General features: G+C 36.8%; 1 long non-coding RNA gene across 1 annotated transcript in view; it reads right to left on the reverse strand.

Annotated features, from left to right (window-relative positions):
- Nucleotides 1-12,735, reverse strand: part of LOC138066168 (uncharacterized) — a 114,201-nt gene extending 101,466 nt beyond the window's left edge. The window contains exon 1 of the long non-coding RNA XR_011139410.1: nucleotides 12,631-12,735. This is a non-coding gene — a long non-coding RNA (uncharacterized lncRNA). The remainder of the gene's footprint in view (nucleotides 1-12,630) is intronic.
- Nucleotides 12,736-26,739: the final 14,004 nt, after the last annotated feature.

Genomic DNA, 26,739 nt, shown 5'->3' on the forward strand with positions numbered 1-26,739 from the left:
CAAAAATCTCAGCTATAAGGAGCTGTTTGAGTTATAGTTTAAGTAGGAAAGGACACCTTCTGCTTAAGTGTTATACTAACTTAAATCCCAAGTAATTTCACTGAAGTCAATGGATTTTCTCTGGATTTAATCCAGTATAGCCTAAAGTAGAATTTGGCCCTTTGATTCCTGCTGCCATTGCTCAGTTGTTGGGAGACTTACTGTATGGGGTATGCTCTGCACACCCAATACACTGCAGCGTACTTGTTGATCTGCTTACCAGTAGAGCAAGAGCTTTATATTTGACATGGCTGAAGTAAAAATAGATTGTAGAAAACTCCTAGCTGAGGTCTAATAGTAATTTTCAACAAGCAAAAATGCAGCTCTCCATCAGGATAGACTAGCTGAAAAGCAGGTAATTTAGTCCACAATGGTTTATGATACAATAAATACTCTGTCTGCAACACTTTAGATAGATAATACAAAGATTTGATAGCAAATAAAATGACCTGGATGAAGGGAGAGAGTGCGTCCTCAGCAAGTTTGCTGAGGATACAAAACTGGGAGGAGTGGCTGGTACCCCAGAGGGCTGTGCTGCCAACTCAGAGGGACCTGGACAGGCTGGAGAGATGGGCAGAGAGGACCCTCGTGAAGTTCAGCAAAGGCAAGTACAGGCAGTCCTGCACCTGGGGAGGAAGACCCCCATGCACCAGGACAGCCTGGGAGCTGACCTGCTGGAAAGCAGCTCTGCGGAGAAGGACCTGGGAGTCCTAGTGGACAACAAGTTGAGCATGAGGCAGCAGCGTGCCCTTGTGGCCAAGAAGGCCAATGATACCCTGGGCAGCATTGCCAGCAGGTGGAGGGAGGTGATCCTGCCCCTCTCCTCAGCCCTGGAGAGGCCCCATCCGGAGTCCTGCGTCCAGTGCTGGGCTCCCCGGGACAAGAGAGACACGGAGCTCGTGGAGCGAGTCCAGTGAAGGGCTACTCAGGTGATGAAGGGGCTGGAGCATCTCTCCTATGAGGAAAGGCTCAGAGAGCTGGGCCTGTTCAGTGTGGAGAAGAGAAGCCTGAGGGGGGATCTGATCAATGTGTCAAAGTATCTGAAGGGCAGGAGTCAGGAGGATGGGGCCAGACTCTTCTCAGTGGTGCCCAGCAATAGGACAAGGGGCAATGGGCATAAACTGGAGCACAGGAAGTTCCGTCCGAACGTGAGGAAAAGCTTCTTTCCTGTGAAGGTGACTGAGCAGTGGAACAGGTTGCCCAGAGAGGCTGTGGAGTCTCCATCCCTGGAGATATTCCAAAGCTGTCTGGACACAATCTGGGGTAACATGCTCTAGGTGACCGTGCTTGAGCAAGGGGGGTTGGACTAGATGGTCCCCAGAGGTCCCTTCCAACCTCAACCATTTTGTGGTTCTGTGAAACCTAAAAATTACTTTTGCTAAATGGGAAAACAGAAAAAAAATGTCCAGACACTGTTGTATACTGCACAGAAGCAAAGAAGCTGTAATTTATCATCAGAATTCTCAGCTGTCATCCTCAATGACTTCCACAAGTTTTCATTACACAAGTACTTGGGAGGCTGAGGAAAGAAAGTACTTACAAAATTATTTATTATAAAAATGTCTTGAAAGTTTTCTAATTATTTGACAAGCATATGAGAAATTTATTTTACAATGAATAGGGCAAAAAATGGGACAAATAGTAAACATACTTAAAAAGTAAGGCAGAATAGTATAAAGTATTATTTTAAGAGCACAAAATCTTGATGAACCCTCAAAATGGTGAAAATCTATTCAAAAAAGGAAAGAAACTAGCATAGGCTAGGGCTAATTTTCTCAAAAGTCTAGAATGTTTTCATCAAGTTTACATATGTGTGCCAGTTTTACTTCAGATATAGACAATAGGGATTTTTAAAATTATAATTTTTCTTTTTGCAATGATAAAACATTTTGAGTAGCAAGATGGGTAATTACATGGAAAATATTAAATATACTCTTGACATTTATTAACAAAAGACACAGGAATTAGGCATGATTCAGAGACAACCAGGAGATATTGCTATTATGTTATGACAAAAACAGGCATGCATCACATCTACTCCTTCCTAGCCTATAGTTTGGATGGCTGGCTGAATGGAAAGAAAAGAGACAGAAATTCTCCAGTGAATAGTACTATTCTGGAAGCTAAATGTGTGTGTATATAGATATACGTATACCTATTTTCTCCATTTTCTGTTTTTCATTTAATATTATGCAAAATCATCACCTTGCTCCCTCAGCAGTATTTGTGCTCTTTAAAATCCAAACTCTGTTCTGAAGCTGTTTTATGTTTGTTTTCAAAGACTTCTTATAAAATATTGGAGGGTTGTGGGGGGTTTTGACAGTAAAAATAAGAAACTACCTCTCCATTTGGGCTAGAACTGAGATGAAATGAGGAATGGCTGCCACCAAGCAGAAAATTTGCTCACTTTATGTGTGCCAGTTAATTACGACACTTCAGAAGCGCTTCTGAAAGGATAAGGCAAGCTGCATAAATTTAGCTGTAATCCAGGCAGGCAAAACTAATTTGCAGGGGATGGCCTTATCTAGCTGCTGCAGCTTTCTCAGAAAATTAACCTTGGATATTTGGGCCCAATTCAGAAAGTGTTTGATTTTTTTCCTTCCCTGCTCAACATAAGAGAATTTTAGATTCAGTACAATACCTGACTTTTAAGAGGCACTGTGAATGCTGTAGGCAGTTTAGAGTTATTACTGACAAGCAAAAATATGTATTTATATACATACATATATGATTGTCCTTCATACCCATTACCTTGCCTTCTTGCACGTGCATCAGAAAGTTTATCGCCACATGTACTGGGGCCGGGGGGGAGGGGAGGAATCTTTGGATTAACAGAAGATGCAGCTCATTTTAATGTACTTAGAAAAATTCATCAAAGTTCATTGCAGAATAAGTCATGCATACTGACTTGTTCATTCCAGTGGAAATGAAGAAATCCTCATAAAAATAGAAGTTTAATGAAGTGTTGGAGCAAAGTCCTGCCTGTCATTTCAATTACCACTGATTTAGAATTTTCCTTGGTACACCCCTATTAATTGCTCTTACTCAGCACAATTAAAAGTTTACCTTAGATTTCACCAGCTTCACCAGTTCATGGGTGAAAGATTTAATTAACAAATGTTGCCAAATCCACCTTAAAAGCTTCAGGCATAATATGAAGCATAGGAAGTGTTACTGGCTTCTTAGCATTTTGCAGCCTACTTAGTTGAAGATTGCCTTTTATTCTATCTCTCTGTGTTAATGAGTTCACAGTATGTCCCTTTGCCCAGCCAAAAATCACTGCAGGAAAACATGAAAGTTTAAATCATTTAAAATTTTACTCTTCCATAATTTATGAAGCGCTTTGAAATCAAAGGATGTATTGTAGACAACACAATTTGTGATGTTTGTGTTAAAGGACGGTATGCACTGGCCAAAACTCACCACCAGAATGTGGACCTAATTCTAATGTTTAGCATTACTTGGGAAAATGTATATTTTAATAATTTTGGTATTCACCTTACTTCTTTCCTGTTTGGAGAGTACCAGGTATCTCCTTAGGGCCATTTACACAACCTAGGCTTGATGACTAAGACAGGAGCACAGGAAGGTAACTAATAACTTTTAGGTCTTCACTGACTATCACAAGACTCCTAAGTTTAAGATAGTTCAATTCAGACTAAATTAATCCTACCTGCAGTTAAAGCACATTAACTCTTCTGACGTTCAGCAATATGTTAATCACCAGAATCTTTTAAATATATGCTCTGTTGCCATTCCATTTTCTTTAGGCCCTTGAAAATACAGTTAGTTTTCAAAAGGATGCATACATCTTACTCACATAATTCTGAATATTCTGATCTGAAGCAGAAAATATCATGGCAATGCAACCTTCATTCAAGCTTTAAATTTCGCCAGGTTTCCACATCCAAAGGCTATTTATGATCAATGAAACACAGGCTAATTTAGCAGCTCCCTCCCTCTTGCCATCCAGCTTCAGTTTGCCCCAAGACACATTTTATTCTTGCGTTCTGTCAGTACAATTTTATGTTAGTGTCAAGATAATGAGTAGCTGCCACTTACTTGATGCTGATTTTTGCATGCAAAGCAATAGTAAGATTACATGTAAGTATAAATGCCAACATAACCATTCTATAATAAAAGATTTTCCCATTCATTATTGTAATCATCACCATTATCGTTACTATTTTTGTCTTTATTTCTATTTAGTTTTTAACACTGCAGACATTACCAATGTGCTAGCTACCATCCATTCATGTAGGAAAGTACAACTCTTGCCCAGTAGAGCTTTTATTAGAAGAGCTAAACGGCATATGAAAAACAGGAAGGTGACAGTTAAATGTACAATTAAATACAGCTAATTTTAAGATATATTTTTAACGCAGTAGCAAAGAGGCTCAGATTTAAAAGTCCATCCTTCACATGCAAGTAGATATGAAAATAACAACTAATAAAAATGAAGCATAAATCAAATGGTGCATATAACTATTAACAGAAAGAAAAAATAAAATTGACCAAAGCCTCTTGAGTTTTAAGGGGAAGTAAAGCGCAATAGACTTTCTAGTTTGAAGACATTTTTTACAATTCTATTGCTAATGCCACAATGCCACAATGCATAATATTCTTAAAGTAGAATATAAATTGCTCTCATTTCTGAATAAAAGTATTCTTCCTCTCTGAAGTTTTATATGCTTGTCTATAGATCTCATAAATGTATGTATATTTCAGTCAGTTCAAATAGCAAACACCTAAACCGCACAAGATGCAAGACCTTCATCTGCAGATTGTTGTTGCTACATTCTTTCTAAGTTGAAGTGGTAGAAAGGAGGTTTTAATTTAAAATATCTACATATTCTTGATTACACACACACTCAGAAATCTAGGTGAAAATGGAGGTCTGCATGAAATGGCTATGAGTGAGAGCAAAGGGGGTTCTTTGACTAATTGTAATTCACTTTGTGCTTAGAAAGCTCTAAATACTTGATTGTCTCATCATGTGGGTATTGGAAGAAGAGATCATAGGCAAAAAGTGAAATGTCATAAGTTTATAACATAATCTGATTATTGAATAATATGAGCAAAATTAACTTAATTTAAAACTTTCAAGAGGTTTCCCAAAAATGGTCTAAAGTGCAGAACTGGATAAAAGATGTTGAGTCAGGAGCAAAGTGCAAGATCAGCACCGTAACAATGGAAACCAATTCTGTGTAGGCAGATAAGTTTGTACAAAGACACTTCGGAGAGAGGAGAGGAAGGCCTACAATATAGGTCTGTGAAGATCCCACTCACTATTGCAGGTCAGAGCAGAGATCCAGAGAATAAGGTGCTATACAAATGGCCACAGCTAAAAAAGGCAAATTCAAAAAGGACAATGAATAAGCTGAATAGTCATTAAGGGTAAAGATGAAGCACAGTCTACCAAACTTAGCAGCAGAAGTGTCTTACATTTGACGCAAGATATCATTATATAAAACTGTAGATGCTCTTTCAAGGCAGAAACCAAATTATAGGGGCTCAAGGACTGAAGTAGAGGCAACTCTTACAAAGGAATCAAAAAGTAAGAATTGATACTTAGAAAAAACAAGAACCTGCAGCTGCAGCTCATGCAAAAGATCTTTATTGCATCTTCTCATGCACTTACTTTTTCGTATTACGTTGGCGATTCATTTCAAGCTCTCTCTGCACCTTGGTCATACGGTTTTCCCATAAGGTAAGCTGAATCTGAATGTGTGCCTAGCATTTATTAAAACAATAAGCCAGCAAATAGCAACAATAGGTTTCATTCTTTATTTCTTTTAACTCTTTTTTGTCTAATGGCAGGCACAAGGAAGCAAACTGATTAAAGAACCTAGTTTTTCTTCTTCTTTTTACTTTTCCTTCTCTTATATTTCTTTTTGCACACTGCCTATGGTATATTCATTCCTTGAATAAATAATAAATCAGTATTTCCCAGAAGGAATATGAAATCCAGGCTTTTCCCTATTTTTCTTTCCAATAATTAGAAATCTAGTCATCACTTCTGATCTTTTCCTTTCAGATTAGATCTTTCTGTTATATTCTGACAAATTCTTTACATAGATTTTAGCGTTCACTCTTTTCCATCAATCACATATACAGGTGTGTGGGAAAGGCAGTTTTGCTAACGAGGTGTCAAAACACCAAGTGGCTACTTTTTAATTTAGCCCAAGGTAGAATTCTGCAGTATATAGCCAGTGATCCATTGCTAAATTCAATTTCCCAACTGTTTAATTAATTTATGTATACAATTTAATGATATTTAATTTGGTATATCTGTTCCAGATATAGTGTGCTTATCCATTTCCAAACAAAATTCCGAATAAGCTACTAAAAAATTTTAAATAGATGCTTTTCTTCTATCGTAGTATCCTACCAACAATTTTTCTTAGTTAAACCTGTCATTACACTGTGTTTCCCAGAAGACCTAAATACATAGATTTTCATTCCTAAGAAAAATTGCAGAAGATAATAACTTTTAAAACCAACTGTTTGATTTTGACTTCAGGTTGAATTAAGACAGGTTGCATTCACCAAAAGAATCACCAGCATTCTGGAAAACCAACAGAAAGCAATCTCTGTGTTTGTTCTATGAAGCACATAAGGCAATCTAAGGGCACCCTGGTTATGTATTATAGAGTCTCATGAAGAGCTTTAGTTCTATGGTATAGGGCAACAAAGGAAACAGGGATGCTCCTGCATGGGATCAGCTGTGAGTGAAATAGTGGACAATGCAAGGAAATTCCAAGTCAACCTGTATGTCGCAATATAAAATCACATGAAGTACTACAAGTAACAAATGAATCTGAAAAAGGCTATTTTTTGAGGGGAATGGATGTTTGTTATTTTCTGGGAGTGTAATCTTAATTAACTTGAAATTTCTGTTACAATAAAGGATCTCCCCAAGATCAGGACTCCAGAGGCCAGCTTTGTGCAAGCACTTTATAGCGGACAGTCTGCACTACAGAACTTACATTCTGAACAGATGCAGCCATGTGATCTGTTAAAAGAACAAACACATCATAGGTCTCATCTTCAGATTACAGTGAAACAGAAGATTAAACCCTCATCTGAGTTGCAATCTAGCGCTTTAGCTACAAGAGCCAGCATTCCCTTTCCAGAAGAGAAGGCAAAAATTCCAAGAGAAGTATAATTTCTATAGCCTCTCTATAAACAAAATGAAGAATTAGAAATATTCAAAAAAGTATATCTGGACTGAATTTCTCTGTCTTAATTAACGACATAACACAGCAACCTTGTCAAAACTCATACATCAGGTAGGATGAGAACAACCATTTAGCACTAATCCAGTACCTCTCACTGCTTTAATGGGCACCAAGAAGGGCACCTTTCTTTCAGAAGTCTTCCTGTGAGTGATATATAAAAGGTTTCACAAGTCGCAAAACCTTGGTCAAGTTCCAGGCTAAAAATGCTAGCTAAAAACGCTTCAATTGCAGAGTCAATTAAATGCATTATTCTTCACTTCTTGGTCAGCGTAGGGTATCTATATTGTGACATGCCTTAGAGATTTTTTGTTACTAATGCTTGTTTAACTGTTCTACAGAGGAACAATTTAAGATCAGGATGATTTGAAGCGGGATTCATCTTACCCAGCTTTAGACATTTAAAAGTTAGACATCTAAGTCTGAACTGGAGAGAAACAGGTACCTCTAGAGGGCAATTCATTTGACCTGTCTCAGATGCCTATTTTAGGCTGAGATGAATCACCCTCCTGAGATGCCTAGATTTCTCTACTGACTATAAAGGGAACCTAGGGCAAGCAGTTCACTGTTAGACTTCTGACTTTCAGATATGTAATTTAGAAGAGATATATCCTACTCTCTGTAGTGGTAAGGTTCAGTTTCCACAGTTAATCAATCACTCATGCTGTTTTTAGATACGTAATGTCCAAGAACCCATATCTAAGTATGCTTACTTTCTATTTTGGGCCGTTGGTTTCTTCCCAAGCACATCCCTTTAATTTTCATTTTCTCATTAAAAATATCACAGAATATAACAGTCATGGGAAGTTCACGGTAACCTCTCTATATTTCACCTTCCAAAACAGATGCCCCAGTGGTAACAGCCAGAGTACATTATCACATTACTACGGTTCATCCAGCTGCTACTCTTTCTTAAGTTTTTCTTTTTACTAATGAGGCTGTCTGAAGCATTACTTTTCAGATCTTTATAACGAAAACCAATGAATGATCTTTCTCTGTTTAGTCACTGATTGAATAGGATTAATTATTTGTTCAGAATCGTATGCAATATGAATTAAGTCCGTATAATTCATACTAAACATTCAGAAAATCATGGGCTACAGAACTAGTATTTGAACTGGATTTAAAATTGTTCTGATCTAAAGAGGCCTGGCATTCTTCTCACACTGATTTTATACTGGTGTTACTCCACTGACTTCAGTAAAATCTTTCCAGACAAAATAAACATGTGAGCAAAAATAATCCTAGGCTTTAGCTAGACAGAAAATGCTGATGTTTAAAATAATTATTTATGTGTATATTCTAAATTTAAAAATTAATTAAATTATTTTATTAAATAACATTTTGGTATGATTCAAAAAGTTTCAACAGTTACTTGCTAACAGTAACACAGATTTGTAATATTCTTTTCTCTTATACCAGTGAAAAAACTTTCAGTTAGTTAATCCACTGTTTCACAGAGCTGTTAATTGACACAAATGGTAGCTTATGTTTCCTCAGTACTAAATGTAAGCTTTCTAAAGATGCATCCTGCATATCTTGAAATTCTTACACAAATTACATGAGTTCCTGTATTAAAAAAATATATGCATATATTTTAAGATCACTTCAGTTTCTCTAAACATTTAAAGAGGGGATTCTTAATATAAAAATCTTACAATACAGAGAGAATGCAATCAGCATAAAAATAATTTGACAGCCTTCCACATTGTTGAGCAAATGAGGCATAGCCTTGAATATGAAACTCAGAGGCTGGTGATTTCTTTGGACTATATTAGAGAATTTATGACACTTCCTGTGGGAGAAGGAAACTGTTCGGAAAAGTTTATCCCATCTCGCTCACCAATATTTTCTTATTTATGCTTAGATTCTCAGCATGAGCAGGTGTTCTGCATTCTCGGTGGGAGTCTGAACTGCAAAAACAGAAGTAAAGTTTGTGTGAAGGAATAACTGTTTTCCTACTAACAGATATAGACTTGACTGAGTCTACTAGTTTATTTCATATCCTACTGGTTCACTACAGGCTTAATCCCAGAAGTGCCAGACACTACCCAAGTATACTTATCCTGTCCCACCAATGGACTTTCAAGATCTGCAAGAAAAGTTGATTGCCATTAAAGGGACTCTTTCCCACAACTTCACAACTTCTCCCTTTAGAAGTGTTTAGCACTTGGAGAAAGCACTTAGCAGTTGGAAGACCAAGAGTTCCCATGACATGGCAGGGAGCTGTTAACACTAGTTTCACCCTTTGTTTCTGTTTTAGAGGAGCATGCTGGATTTGGAACAGGAGTTATAAGTGTGTGCTAAATACTGTACATTTATGCATACTCCTATAATTTACAAATTTGTATATATATACTGCATATATTTGATAACATTGGGAATACTGTACATTTAATAAGGCTATCTAGGTAAAAAAATAAGATAAGAATTATTCAGGACAAATCATTTGGCAACACACTTCAGAGTTAGTAAGGAATAGAAAGCCAAGAAAAGGTGTCCCCAAAGACAGGAAGCTGAAAGGACTGTGCCCATTTTAAAGTAACACTCACAGGGCCAGTGGGCAATTGTTCAGGAAAACAAACTAAGGGTAAGTTTGAAGAAGTTAAATCTGAGTTACCAACAGGGAAAGTTATATCTTTAAATAAAACCAAATTATGTCTAGTTCTCTCGTTATTTAAAAGCCTCAGCCTGTTTATGTGCTTTCTGCTAAACAGTCATTGGATAGCATGGGTGAAAAGTCCTGCAACCAGAACTTGTGGTGCTTCTTCATGGATGAGTCCCTAAATTGCAGAATCACAGTTCTCTGTCTCCAGCATTAATGATACTGGATAGTGCCCAGAGGCACTATTTCCGTAAGAAGGATGAAGATTAACTAATACCTCACTCCGGAGTAGTCCTGTAGCCTGATTGTTCTCCTGGGAGGGTAGAACTGTGTGCTTTAATCCATCAAGTTCTGGAGACCATTTGTTTCCTAATTTCTGAGCAAGTGCCTTCAGGACTGGTCCTTTTCTTTAAAGGGGCAAATGCCAATCACATCCAGCACGCTGCAACTAACCAATACATTTTAAAAGAAATAGCCTGGAAAACCATATTGTGCACAGCCTGATTTATCAGCATATATTAAGCATGTTCTGTTCACATATAATAAACCAGCCTACATAGGTAACATGCCGAATTTGGGCATTTTTAAACTCAGATTTTTGCCTTTTTTTTTGAATTCCTAAATATAGATCTCAGTTAGGTGTAAGGAGGAAAGAGGCAGCAGGAGCTTAGGATGGAAAAAAAAAGAAACAATTCTCCACTCAGCACAGTTAGGCTAGAAACATCCTCGCCCAAGGAAGCTGTGGAAGCTGAAAGTTTGGCATTCAGAATTTTTAGCCTGAATCTCTTTTGTCCACAGTTGCACCTGGATTCTGGGCCAGAAAGTCTGACCAATACGTCTGTTTTGTATAGTAAAACGCTATGTAATCCAGCTAAAGGCTCAACCTAAGAGCATGTAAACTTGAGGAAACTGATAACAGCTAAAGGTTCTGCTAAAGGTAGAAATTTGAAGTGGTTTTGTTCAGAAGCAAGTTAAACTCTGTTAAGCCCTCTGAATGAGTGTGTGGAAGGGCTTAATGTGGTAAAACTAATCCAGGTTAGTTTTCCTGAGTGTTTCTATAAAGACAAAGACCAAGCACGAAAGAAGCATAAAATTCCAGTTCAGGGGCAAAAGGAATAAAGAGGCTATTCAGAAACTGGGAAGACAGCAAAGGTACAAATAGATCTGTGACAGTTACAAAATGAAGCAGTATTTTTGAACTGCTGTATGTTCACTTATCAGGAGAAGCGGAAACAAAATGTAAAAAGACTTGTCCTTACTTCAGCTTGCCATTTTAAACATGATAATTGTACATTAATTTATCACTGTCTTCAATTAAAAGTAAATCAAATTGTAAAGTGAATTTAGATGCTGAACACAAATGTGTCAGAATTGTACATAAAGCAATATCTTTTTCATTGGCTATTGGAGAGAAACAAACGCTGATGGTAAGCTCAGTAAAGGAAACTCACCTAAGATGAAAGTACTAAAAAAACACAAAAATGTGAGATTACTACAGCCAAATATATTATTTCTATCAAATCATCATTCATTTTAAAGCACTTTTTGCTTGTATGGCATCACAACATTTTGAAAGTCTGGAGAGTCAGGGAACAAAAGATGTACTTTTAACACCTCACCCTACCACACTTTTTGATGCTTCTAAATGCATCACAGACTGGTGTTTATTCCTTTCTTGTTCACTTGCATATTTTACTTATATATTTATACTACCACAGCTCTTAGACTCCCAGACGGTGCTACCCAAATGAAGAAGTAGCCCAAAAAAATTATAAGAATTCAGAAGGGAAGGAAAACGCTATCAGAAAACAGTGTGTGCAATCTATCACGGCCCACATATTAGACTATCCCAGACTGACATCTTAGATAACAAAACTTCCATACTAACATTTTTCTTCATTGTTCAGTTATACACTATGCCCAAGCCTGGCATGAACCAGTTTAGGTTCCATTTAAGATCACTAAAATTGAATGGCAGTCTTTATTTTAAACTAAGCTACAGGTGCAATAGTTCACCCGAGATGGGTGTACAGTTATATAACTAGTCCATTCTTGTTCTTTATTGTAATTGTACACAAACCTGCTGAAGATCATAACACAATATCCAAATGTATGTATATTTATAGGTGTACATGCATATATACCTATGCGTATATATATTTAAAGATGATTCAGAGCATTTTTCTAGTCTTCCACTCTTCTTTTTCAGCATCAAGATGACCTCAACAAAGCAATGTCTTCAGTTTCAGTGCTTAAGAAAGGAGGGCAACTAGTCAATTGCTATGTTTAGGCCAAATGACTAAAATGAATACCTCAGCTGTTATTTGTCTTTACTTTAATCTCCTATTAAAAGAAATACATTTAACATAATAGAGCCCTCAAATAGTTCAATCATACAATATTTTAAGTTAATAAAATAGATTCAGAATTTCCTTCCTGCAATCTTTCAGTCCATTCTTATATAATAAGCATTTATAGTCTCTTAGTTATTACTATTACAATATTATGGTGCTTACTAAATGTGCACTACCTTTGAGCATTAGTCAGCTTAACCATGCAGTACACATTCCCTTTCCAAAAGTTACAGGAGTCAAATGGTAACCTCCTTACCCTTCCTCCAAAATTTTGTCTCGTGCAGTGCAGAAGATGAAGAGGAGTGGAAGTATTAAGCATTTGCAACTATAAATGTACTCAACATATATCCTAAGCATCCAAAAACTCACTGCAAGGTAACATGAGGTTCCATACCATCTTGGTAACACTTCCCGCTGAGCTGTCCGGTCTGAGTGTCACATGCTTATTCAGCTCATCTCTTCCCACACTCCTGCCCCAACATCCCAAGCCCTGCTGCAGATGCATTATTCGCTCACACTCTGAAAAAAAACAGGCCCAGCGATGTAAATTCAGGCGTTAGAAATTATTCAGTACTTCTGACAAATTTGGCTTTACTCTCTCTGTAATTCAATTCCCCATCTGTAAAATACAAATAACAATGCCACTTTGTTTTCATGAGAGGGGCAATGAAAATAAATCCATTGTTTGTGTAGCAATCATGGGTTGTAACAGTGGGTATCATAAAAATGCCCATGAAGAAATTAATTCTGGATTCAGTGCCGATCTGGTATGTAACAAAGAAGGCTAGAAACCTCACACTGGCTGTTGACAATGCAAAAGGAAAAAAAAAAAATAGCTGTCCTCTCAGAGAGCCTCGGTTCTCCTACCTACTGAAAGAAGCAGGGCTTCCTATGAAAAGAAGTCCTGGTAGGTATGTCTTGTTCATAAGTTCAGCATAAAATCAGTTATTATTTCTTGCCTCAGGAATGAACTCCCAGATAGTGATGCTGGAGTGGAGTACCTCATTCTGGAATTGGATCTACATCCAAGCAACATCGAGGTATTTTCACATAACCGGTTTCCTGCTTTGCAAATAGTAGTAATGCCACTGATTTCCTCTTTCTTCCAAAGTCAGCGTAAAGTTTCTGTGAGCAGTCTTTTATATTCCAGGCCTTAAATTTATTGCCTATGTGGAGGAGCTTCTCCAAGCAGCGGGTAAGTTAATACAGGTAGGGATTTTCCTCAAAACAGTAATTAACCATCTATAGGCACTGATATGCGCTATGGGGCTTTGTACAGGCACTTAAAACCAATCGATTGACTGACAGTAATTTGCTGCTGTTTGTAGCACCAGCAGTTGAAACTCTTCAGGTTCCACCGCAGAATCTACCTTCCTTTTGCAGACACAACAAAGGGATTAAGCTGAGGTAAGGCGGGCACTACTGGTAAAATAAGGAAAGCTAATAAAAGATCACAGCAGGTAGAGGAAATTGTATCTTGGTCTGCAGGGAATAGACATGTAAGGCGATGTGTTAAATGCTTTAGTTTGCAGGGGCAAGATGCAAAATTTTAAGAAGGTTGGGGACAGAATCGGGGTTGAGAGAGACTAGAGGGTATGGAATAACATGGTGGAGTGAGACAGGGTTAGGGTCTGTAGATTTGTTATATACAGTGTCAGATAGTAAATAACTGAGAGCACAGAGCAGGGGAGATGCAATGTGGGATACAAGCACTGTGCTGTATGCATGAGCAGTCCAGTATAGGTCTGAAAGCTGCTAGTGCAGTCTCCGAAACTAACTGAGCCTGGAGTTTCCTTTCAACTTTTAAAAGTTTTTAATGGCTTGCAGTATATAAGTACATGGCATGGACTTATGGGCTGTTCTGAACTAATGATACATCTAATGGATGCCTGCGATGTTATAATTAAAGGGGCTCTAAGGGGTAATAATGGTTCCTCCCCCTCTCTAAACTATGGGTGAGAATTACCCTACGTACTGAATGAATCAGGGAGCTCTGGGGACAAAACCTGTAAAATCACGTAACTAAAAACTACAATAAAAAACGGTACCTGTCAAAGTAACCTTAAATCCGGCATTTCTTAACTGTTGACTGCCTAGCTTGGCAACCTTAGAATTGTTAATTAGTCATTCCCATATGATAGTCACAGAAATTCACTGTGCTATCAACTACAACAAACTAAATATGATAATATGTTTTAGTTTTCTTTTAGTAACATAAATGTGCATACATGGTACAATGCCAGTATATAAAATAGATAAAATATGAAGTACAAATACCAATGATTTTTCATATTTTTATGAAAATGTTTCATGAAGATAGGGGAATGAAGTGGGAAAGAGAATGGTTTCTTTTTTCCCTATAGAAAAAATAGAGTAAAGCCTTTTCCTAACACAAGGTAATACAGACTGCCAAAATTCCTAAAACTGGAAAGTAAGCATCCTGAACTAAGAAAAGAAATGTTTGTCTACATCTATAAATGAAAAAGAAGAAAGAAGAGTGAAATGAGATGTGACTGCTTCTGAGCATAGGGATTTTAGGCAATACATTCATTTTCTATAGTTGTCAGAGAAGCAAATGTTCCAGAAATATAGCAGTTGAAAAATTATCCATCATCTCTCTTGGTGAAACAAGACTAAGCTAGAGGATGAGATTCAATGAAGTCATATTCTGACAGTGTGGGCAACGTCATATTGGTTTTCATTTTCAAAAGTCAATTTAGGCAGATTTTCATCTCCTTTGACCAACAGGATGGTAACACAGCCAGAATCTGCCAGCAGCAGTTTGCAGTCCTTCTCATTCAAATTGCACTTATCAGTAAGACTGGTTGAAATTTATCACTATGATTTACTGATCTGTTACTATCAAAATGATATTTAGAAGTGCTGAATTTCCGGAGTAAGTTGATCTACATCACCTTTCCTTTTCCCTTCAGTTCAGTACAAACTCATAAGTAACTCAAACAGGACTGGTCAAAATCTTCTCATAGATGGTTTTTGCAGTGGAAGATGTTGATGAAATGAAAATATTCATGAGAAGTTAAAATTCAAACAACTTTCTATCTTCAAAACAGTTAGAATAAAACCTTTTGACGTGGTCAATACTCTCAAACTGTAATAGCTTGATTTTATTCCAAACCACTTTTTCAATTGAAATGTATTTTATGATTTGTTTATTCAAATGCTTTTATTTGAATTTAAGCATAAAAATACAATTTAAAAGAAAAAATAAAAGGTATCATTTGTCTTTGAAATGAAATATTTCTGGGAAATACATCTTAAAAAAATTTTTAAAATCTCACCTCTTTATTATTTTGGATTTTTTCCCTGAAATCATTTAGCATTATGCCAGAGCTCCAACTTTCAGTGGCTTTTCAAAAATATTATGCTACTATGTTACAACCTTTTTCAATAAACCTGACCTGTCGATGCAATATTTTAATAATAAATGGATAATAAATACAAAAACTGTAAAAAGTGATTAATTTATTTTGAAACGACAACTAAGCTTTATTTACTAAGGAACAAATGCCTGCCTCAAGTTCTTCTTGCAGTAGGGGGAAACCGCATGCTTACATTCCTTTTTTGTGGCAGCCTCTTGCAGCATTCCTTTTATCCAGCCAGTGACCCCTACTGCGAGGGAGCAGGACAGTAGCTCTGCATACTCAAGATCATAAGTTTCTCTGGGGAAAAACTGAGATCAGATGCACAGCATGCTTGCATTTATTGGTTATGTGTGACAAGATCAGGACATGTAACACCATATTTTAACTAGTCATATAAATCTTGTAACGGGTAGTGGTTCTGGACACAAATAGATGCAAACTCAACAAGTAGGTTTTAAAGCTCTTTTTTTCATTTTAGAAAATTTCAATTGTGAACAAAATGTACTTCAGACCTTAAAGCCTTTATTGCTTGAATATGTTTCAGTTACTAGTTTCTGAAGGACTGATTCTCCTGTCTTAACTCACGTAATTGTACTCAGAGCAAAACTGTTGAAGCATTCAAGTATGGATTACCCCCATAAGCAAGGATTGGAGCATTCAGCCTTTAGAAATCAGAATGTTTCTGGTCTTAGGTGTTTGTGCTGTTGAAATATAAAGATAAACTTTATCAGAAATAAGGCCTGAACAGACCTATATTGTTTTAGCATGAATTTGATAGCTGTGAATAATAATATTCATTCTTACTGGAAAAGCTGGACACAGCATATGCTTCATAAGGCCTACTGTGGTATCAAAGGTGATTTAAATAGCATCACCCAGTAGCTGATAATCTCATGGGTGAGATTAGCTGCTGTTAAACCTGCCACTGATATCCAAACTGCACTTTCTTTTTATGCCCTTGGAATGAAAATGGATCATTTGTTTTTCTGAATCAGAAATGGCAAAGGAAATACATTGTCATGCTCACTTCCTTTCAGATAACTTCTGCACAAGGTGAAAGGATGTTTACACAAATGCAAATAAAGATGTAATTATTGCAGCATTCACCCAGGAAATAGTGCATGGCATTGAGTAAGAGAACTCAAACGGTTGATACTAATGCATGTGCCTAAAATAGGAGGAGTAAACGTATTTTTTTTTAAGAAAATACTCCTAGAAAATAGGACGGCAACTTTATTTAATCAGGAAAGCACTACGGTGTGGGCAGGGCATATGTAAGCTGTGAGATCAAACTCTACCTGCAAATGTCTATTTGTTTATGGCTGATGATGAAGTCAGTGCAAACTCATTGATGATTTCCAAAGACAAAACCTGGACTATCACATTTCAAGCAAACACAGTGCATTACAGAGCTATTAAAATAACAAACAAGAAGCTTAATGTCTTAAGGCAGTATTTTCTGGTTAATTTTCCTTTTCCTTCTGGAAAGCAAAAGAATTAGTATTCTCAGTATACTTTGTTTTAGTATCCTATCCCTATCCTCAGTTTTTCTTTACTATGTCAGCCCTTAATAAACATCAAATATCTAGATATTCCAGTATACAGTGTTCCTCATCTGAAGTACCTGGAACAGCTAGGAATTTTTGCATACATAGCAACAGAGCCATGCTCACGAGCCGGAGTCCTACATATTTCAGATTCTTAGAGAAGAAGAGACTCTTACATCTAAGTACTAATAGAGATAGAGGAAATCCTGATTTTAACAATGATGATGAAAAGCTTTGCTTTTTAAGCTTTTGGGCACTTCATGAAACTGGGTTACGTAACTTGGAAGAGAAAAGTGTTAGTCATTAAAATCTACCACAACTGTCAGTTCTAGATTAATATGTTTATACTCACAAAGAAATAAATTAGGGCAATTGCTTTACCTTTGGTTAGAAGAGTCCTACAATTTTATCCCAGTTTGACATTTCCAGATTTTAAAATTCCCGTTCCAATGTGACAACATTTTTCTATATCTTTAAATTATCACTGGGAAGACAAAACTATTTCCCATTCAGCGTACTCTCAAACCTTCATGAGTAACCACAAGAGGTATGTCTCAGTATAAAGTGATGCTGAGCCAGAGGAACAGCTCCCATGCCAATTCTCATCTTTCTGGCTGCACAGATGGAGTGAAAGAACTTCCCTGCAAGCTTTTGGCAGCTAACATAATCAGATCACCTAATGGCTGCTCTAATTCTTCATAAAAGGCTGTTATCTTCTCCAAAGTATACTCTCCCATGCTAAATTCCACTGATTATTTCTTAACAAATAATCAACAACTATCATTTCCACCTTTTCAATGATGTGTATTAAATATTACAGCAAGTGGGTAGCATTGCCTCTAGTTATGACTACCTACTTTCTGTTACAAGATCTTATTTTCACTTATTTCAAGTCAAAAACAAAGAATCAGACAGAGAAACAGGGCAACAAAAGATGCATTCTTCCTAATTTAACAGCTGGAACAAATGAAAAATAAATACACAGTAGAAACCTGTGGATCTGACAGGGCCAGATCTCCAGCTGACAAAAAACACCACTGTGTTTCAGAGGGGCTATGCAGATTTATGCCCGCTGAAAACTTGGCCTGGCTCAAAAGGCGAGATAATCAAAGATGTCAGTCTGCTTTGGAAACTAGTTCCTTAAATGGCAGCTCATGTAATCTAGGGGGACTTAGAAGAGCTTTCATTCAACTCCCTCAGGCTGACTAAATGATGCTGAAATAAAAGCCTGCCTAAAAGCTTGCCTCTTTCATATTTGTTTTACTTATATTAAATTAGTGGGAAGCAGTAAATCCCAATGAATAATAATGCTCTAAGGCTTTATTCATCACTGTACTGACCCAGCCACAATTCAGTATATCTCCGCTAATTTTACTGGAAATATACACGATCATAAAGGTAGAGCAACACACATTCTTTATTTAAATCCTCTATCATCTGCCATGTCTGTTTTTTATATGCCTGCTGTGTTTTCATACATATTATGAACATTTGTTTTATTATGTACATACAGAAGCAGCCATATACTGTGCCCTTGCATGGGGCTGTACACGTGCCCAAGTATATGTACACTATCTGTGCATACACACCGCAATAGGCTCACTGTGAGCACTGGTTCTTATCAGATAATTGCTGAAGTGTAAACTGCTTCCCATGTCATATTTTAGCAGGCTGCCAAAGATATTTAACATGCTCTGAAACTGCCTATTTTCAGTTCCACATTGTGAGTCTATAATGCAGCCGTTTTTACACTTAATGCTTTGTATTATGTGTTGCAAATAAGTATTTAATTTGCACTTCAGTTAAAAGGCATTCATTGTACAGTAAGAATCAACTGACTGCCACAAGGACCCTTTTTATGATTTAATCCATTCACAAGAAAATCCAGTTGTTATCATAATGTCCTCAAAATTGCACCAACAATACATGTAAAATTAATATATTATTACCAATGAAATGTGGGTATCTAACTGACATGAAACAAGACACACAGAGAAAGTATTTAAATTAATTTAGTCTTTCATTAATTAATTCAGATCAGATTTACTTGCTTGGTTTAGTTATATGGCAACGAAACGGCTGAAGAAAGCTTTTAGCTCTTTTTCAGCTTTACAGTGTGAGGAACAGAAGCATAGATATATCTATATTATTTATGCATCTCAACTCAGCAGCACTGAATTGTGATTTATATTGCCATCTGCTAAAAAACTACACAAACAGCACAGCACAGTTGGCTTCAAAAATTGTAAGATTTCTATAGAATGTCGCAAAATGTAGTGAAATAGTTGAGCAAACATTTAGAGCAATCACTAATACTGTTTGTCCAGCTAGAGGTTTAGCTTCAGTGATGCTGCACAGCCAGGAGAAGAGTGCAGGAGGGTTACATAAAGTATTAAGGAAGGTAAGGGATGCTCAAAGTGTAGTAAGCTCACCCTTCCAGCCTCCCTCAGCCACCTGGCTACAGGAGGCATGATGCAAATTTACAGGATAAGTGGTGATAGTCTGTAGTTGCTGAAGTAGAAAACTTTGAGACAGGACAAAACTTGAGAGAATATTGTTTTTAAAACAGCATTAACAAAATTGTATAGTTATTTGTTTTATTTATGTCAGCATATCAATAAAGATGAAGATCCTAGGGTCTAGCTGCCCTTGACAAAGCAATTAGCATGCAGCCCAACAGAGGCACAAAAAGCGAACAAACAGGCACTCTCTGCTCAGGAGCATACATTTCCACTTTCTCGCACATAAGGCTTACCCTCCCAGACTAAAAATCCATTCCTGTGCCATCTCTTCACCTTAGCTTTTCTCAAGCATCACCTCAAATACAGAGGCCTCACATGCTGTCATAAAGGTCAACATACATACACCACTTCTTTTGCCAATCCCCAGAAAAAATCCAAAAACAGAGTTTTCAAATCAGGAAGCACTACTTTGTGGCTCAAGCAATGCCAAAGCAATGTTATAGATGGAAACTGAATTCCTCAACATCCTCTCAGAAACTAACAGGCAAAAAGTGCAGATTTAAAAGGACATATGTTTCTCCTTTGTAGATGAGAAAGTGAGCCACCATCTCTACATCAGTGTTAATGCCCAGCTAATTTAAGAGGCACATTCAGGAACAGAGTACAGCAGCTATTGAATCCTTAAATCAAGCACTGAATGACAGTTGGAAAGATTGCACCGAAAATATACAGTTGATCAGAAGCTGACAGAAAGGTTATGCTGATAATTGTTTAACATAATTGTTTCACATCATTAAAGTATAGCAAGATAACTAATAAGCAATGACTTTGTTAGGCATACCTAGCAGGATAGTTATGTACCAGCTGGATTTACTCTATAGCAAGGGCCATACCATGGACCAGAAATGACAAATCTCCAAGACCTAGGAACACTCTACATATAGTGTGTGAAATGTCAAAGTTAGCTCTCATTGCCTTTTAACTGTCTTGACAGGAAAACTAGTCTGAGACTCCTACATTACTCTGACACAACCAGGAGAGTTTGTTACTTCACATCAGGTTTGTCTAAAGTTATTGAAAATAGAATTTATGTAGCCCTCTAGCCACCAACTGCATAAAATCCTCATGGAAATGATTGTTAAAGTTCCCCAAAGTGAACTAAGTCTTGCAATAAGAGCTAAGCGAAAAGTTTTGTTAAAGCCGCGGGTGGCAAATTTATCGAATTTATTCAGGCTTTATTTTAACAGGAACCTTTAAAGGCACCTTTTGTTATTTCCCAGGGTTTCTTAAAAGGTGTTTTAACAAACACTTCTTTTCTGTTGTGAATCTTTTCATCCCCCTCATATCTTACAGACATTATCAACCTTAACTTATCTCAAAAATCTTCATTAATTCTCATGTTGATTATTTCTTGCTTGGACCTCTCTTTCCCATTTAGCATTTTTAATCACTGGTTCCACAGAGACTAGCTTTGAGAATTTTTCCCCTATTTTGGGTCTCACTAGGGCTACTTCTGTGAAATTCAATTAGAACCTTACAACAGTTCTCTATAAATTTCATCACTTCAGAAACAAACTGTAAGATCTTGAAAGGAGCACTCAGTGACTGCCAGAAGGATTTTATTAGCACTTTGTCAGAGAAGTGTGTTTGTTTTAGGCAGATCAATCAAATCTACTTCAAATGACAAGTCTGTGAGCCTCAAATGGTGTGGACCTAATATTCAGATGTTATTAAGAAAAAAAAGGAAGCACTACATCTCTGTGAAAGACTATAGCACTGCAAGACTTAACTACAAAATCATTACTTTAGAAAATTTACTTCTACCTTTAACGTTAGGGAAAGGCCTATTCTCAGAAAATTTGTGCTGTCACCTTGATCTGGGCCACCAGAATAGCCATTAAGGACTGAAAAATAATTGCTTTTCCATTTTCAAGCCATCACTTGCCAAGGATGTTTTTCTAACCTGCAGAAACCACTGACCAGTTTCACAAAGGTCAGACATGTCTGCATTAGGAGACTTTGCAATTACGTTAGTGTCATTTAAGGTTAGGTCAGCAGTTCCTAATTACACTAGCAGAAATTTCACCTGTACAGGTATGCTCCTACAGGGCAGCTCACCTGTGAATCAGGTAAGCTAACTTGTAAGGAGCTGCTGAGATTTAACTTCTACTAACAGAAGAGAAAACTAGACTAGTAATAACTCAGGAATGCCTACACCGGACAGCTATGTTTTTCAAGCCATATAGTAACGTATATGATCATTTTTATGATCGTTCCTTTCTGTTGACGGAGAAACACCTCCAGATGTTTTTCTTAACCTGCAAACTGTAAAAGGTGGGAAAGAGGACATCTGAATGAAAGACTTTTTGAAAGGGTTCAACAGATACAATCAATTGTAAGAAAAAACAAACAAACTTGCTGTAAAAAATGTAATTTTTCCTAGGCAATTTTCAAAACAAGAAGTGGTAAATGGGATGATTTTATCATTTGGGCTGAATCTTTTGCCCAGCTTCTGAAGCGTTTCGGTGACTAAAGCTTAGCCAGATAAACTGCAACTCATAAACTGTTTCGGGAAACAAGACCAAAGTGCCTTAATGGTTGTTAAGATATTTGGTGTATGATAGATTTTTTTTCTGCACATTAGAGGAACGTGAATCTGCGTTGCCTAACAACCCAACTGTTCTGCAGAATTTCTCACATCCTGTCACTTCTCTACTTCAGGTACTTTATTAAACAATCACAGGGAGAGAATCTCAACGCAATGGTTAGTGTATTCTGTTAAAATGGAAACCTGAACTTTACTGTTTATTATGTACACAAAAAAGAAAAATTCCAACAGGAAAAATATACTCTGCATGCAAATGATTAGGGCAACCGCTCATTCTGTGAGAGATGCAATTCCAAAATCTTATCTATTCCAAATAAAACAGAAGAACAATTAGGATTTAGGCTTCCCACATCTAACCATAGCATTTAAGTATTTATGCTCAGCATATCAGTGGGTTTGGCCAAAAAACACATCTTGGCTTGGACACCTCCCGGGTGAAAGCTGCATTCAAACTGTTAGGCTAATATCAAAAGAGAAAAAATCACTTTCAACAAATTGTTATTTCCAATGAGGAAAACAATGTGAGAAAATTCCCAAACAATTCTATCTTTTCAACTGTTTTATGCCAGTGTAATTCTCAGTTCCTCTTATTTCCTCTGGGATACGTAAGCAGAAGTCAGTTGCAATCACTGCTGCATTACAGCAAGTAATGATTGCAATCATGATTCAGAAATTTTTGACTCCATGTCAATGTTTTATGCTTGGGTGAATAGAGGTAGAAGGAGGATAACTATCCAACATTGCCATCTTACAGTTAATATTTTGAGCAATATTCTAAGAATCTGCATTTCCCAACGCAGTGCATTTTACTAGATACCATCATCTGAGAGTACCTAATGCTCACAAAAATCAATAAGAGTGAAGAGCCTGCACCCCTTGAAAACTCAATACCTTGATGCTCTGGATTGGTTCTGTCATAACTTGCCCATAAAACAGCAAACTGATAGCACAAAAAGATTAAAAGCAAAAATCCTGTCTCCTGGAGCCAATTTTTGCATCATTCGTTTACATACTTTCCCCTTAAAATTGTCAAATTCCTTGCAGCATGGAAATTTGTAAAGACTATCAACATAGTTACTGCAGAAAATACCGAGAACTATTACAGAGAGGTCTTCTGAAGTAAAAGAATACTACTCTTTACTGAATAGTGCACTAGAGCCTTTCTGTTTACATACCTCTTCTTCAGCGCTCATCTTCTATTTCTGTGGAAGTACATCTGGGTTTTTTTATTATTTACATCTGTGTGCATTTTTATCACTGATTCCATTGAATTTGTGTTGGTTTCCTAAGTACAGTGTATACAATATGATTTTTTATGCAGTCACTGTTCAGATTAACATTGCTTTTCTTCTCACCTTAATGTTATCATGAACATCACATCTTCCTTGGTAACCTGATGTTGATTTAATGACTTGATTTGCTGATGACAATAATGCCTTTTATCTCCCAGATGCTTAATGTATTTGTTTTAAGAATAACTAAGACCTCAAGTCACTCACAAAAATCACCACAAAAAGTTTACTAGTAAAAGATGATTTCAGGAGTTTGAACACCAAATTGATAGAGGTCTAATGTTTTGATGTAGCTCCCAAATTATAAATAGTTCCCCATATGGAGCAGCTGAGAATTAACATTTTTTAGTTATTGTTTATTAATTTACCCATTTGTAAGACTTTAACTGGAAATTCATAAAATAATCTCAAACCTCTTACGCAATTGACAAAACACTTGTTGAACATATGTCAATTCAATTAAACAGTTTTCCGAGGGCAATGACCTGAATGGGAAAATATTCCTGAGATTTTAGCCAAAATAGCCAAACTGACTGTCATCCTGGCAGATGGGGATAGAAATTGTCTTGATCCCACTTTCAGAGGGTTGTCACTTAGCAGGCTGCCAGGCATGGATTTGCTAACTGCCCTCTGTTCAGCTCAAACCCCCCAAAAACCCAACCTCAACCAGCTTTCAAAAACTACCTTGAGCAACAGAAATCTTTCTGACATCCCCCAATATCCCAGCAAGAATTCAAATCTGACATAGGCAACTAGGGTAGAATACAAACAAACCAAATACCTACCCAACTAAAATGAAAAGGTACAGGCAGTACTCTATACACTCTTAGGGTGCATATATTTATGATATAATCCTGCTAGATGTGAATGCCTTATTTCCCAAATTAGCCTATTAGGATTCAGCCACCTCACAGCAATTTTTAAGTGCACATTTAAATAATCAAATATACATGCTTAATGAGTCTAGGAGTAATTCTAGCAATGTCAAAGAGATTTGCATGCTTAAAATTAAGTGAATGCATAAGATCAGATGTTATTCTTGAAAGAGGCATGGTCAAATACAAGAAAAATATAGCATTCACATGTGGCTAGATTATTCACTAGTACCTGTCATTTTTTCCTCTATCTGTATATACCTGGAACTTCACTGAAAATACAAGTTTATAGCTTCTTTTAGTGTTGGACACTAAGAAGAGAATACTTCCTAGTGTTCTCTTTATTTTCTTATTATTTTATTAACAAAATCATGCTTCTTTTGCAAATAGGGTCATAGACCACTCAAACATTGGTATTTTGTTGTGATTCATTATGTTAGTTGTGCCATATAATGCTTACCACTAAAAAGTTCACGTCTCACTGTGAGGTAATTTTGTCTCGGTATTTGTTTTGGCTTACAGCAAATAATGTTATTATGATTATTACACATTACTGCACACACTGGGCAAAACCACCAAAACTATTTGAACTTTATTTGAAAGTACTGTGCTAACTTGGCCACAGGTTATTTCCACACCAGTTGGTTCCATCTCGGCCAGCCCATAGTGAGAAAATTAGGCCCGTCTGCAGTCACTGTATAGCTATGCCACAGTTTTTCCTAAAAGAGGTAACAGATAGCAAACAGGATAAGGAAAAGTGGTACAAAATGAGTGTATAGTGATCTTTAATAATCATTGACTCTTGGGCAGGTTTTCTTGGCTTGCCTTCCTATTCAGCAGTGCTACAGTGTTATGCTAAGGTATTTGAAGAATGCCGAGGACATAAGGAAAATGATAATGTAAGAAATATGTATAATATAATATATAATATATAATATATAATTTAGAGATGTTAAAGACAAAGAAAAACTTCTAAATGATTTTCCTGTAGAATTATTTTTTAGAATTCTTGTAAGCAAGCTGGAGCTATCTGTATTCAGATAATCCAAATTACAAGAGAAGTCATAGAAACAGAGATCACTGAAACATTTTAATGCAGAGCTACTTCTTATCAGACAAACAAATTACTTTCTGATTCCATAAAAATCTCCTCTTGCTGAGCCTTGAGTCTGCCATCACTAAAAAAACACACACACAAACACATGGTGTTGCTTAATGTTCCCTGCAGACCTGTAGAAAAAAGCTCAACCCTTTGCTTTACAGAGAAAAACAGCAAAGTTCAGTTTTCTGAGTTATCGAATCAGCAAACAAAGTTAAATCATTGGCAACAGACGACAATACGGCAAAAATATAATTGAGATTTCTAAAGTAAGTATAGTATATAAATATACATATTTTAGGAGCTAAATTCTATTTCAACATTAAATAATATAGTAGATTTTAGTTTTAGACCTAAATCTTATCCCTCCTGAAGTCCTCTCTTGACAACAAAACTAATGTAGCTGAATTAGTCTCCTGAAAAAATGCCTCCCTGTGCTGTTAAAGCTGCGGTGTGTTAAGATCCATTTATTATAAAGAACTTAAAATGCTTTAATGACAGAAAGGAACCTTCCTAGTTATCCCAAACAAGAGAAAATTAAAAGCAAAAGGTTTTCCATACTGTCTCTAACATATACAACCACAATATATTACAGAAAGTCGTAATCTAACTTTGGATCCTGGAACTCTAAAAGTCACATGAGAAAGCACTGATGTTGAACATTCTCTTTTACAATGCATAATCTTTTGTAAACACAAACCGAATAACTTCTTACAGATTAAGCCACAGATTCAGTCTTCTGAGCAGAAGTGGATATGGCTTCTAGTAGCCTACTTTAGATGTGGATCTCAGAAGATGGGGAGGGAGGCAACATGTAGGGAAAAGAAGGAACAGATTAAGATGCAGCTTATTTCCGGGGGGCCCATTTTTAGTTCTAAATTCTAAATTTACTTCTATATAGACAGCAGGTAGTATCAAATACAATACCACCGACATCTATTCTCTTCCCTGGTGCTCAAGACCTAGTGGGAAGAGAACCAGTATGCTCCCAAACTGTATGTGTTGCAATCGTAATGGCACAAGAATTACAAGAAGCTGCATGTTGGCATGGCATAAGCACCTCCCATTGCAAAGTACACGGGATGAGAGGCAAAAGTAAAATGATGGGAGCTCTGTTAATGTAATCAGCCCATCTCCCTATAGGAAGGTGTATTAAAGAACCCTCCCACCAAATCTCTCCAAGCATGAGGATAGAAGACCTCCATGTAGAAGCTCCTCAACCATTCTGGAACCCCTT

The sequence above is a fragment of the Struthio camelus genome, chromosome 2 (assembly GCF_040807025.1).
Source record: "Struthio camelus isolate bStrCam1 chromosome 2, bStrCam1.hap1, whole genome shotgun sequence".
Lineage (NCBI taxonomy): Eukaryota > Metazoa > Chordata > Aves > Struthioniformes > Struthionidae > Struthio > Struthio camelus.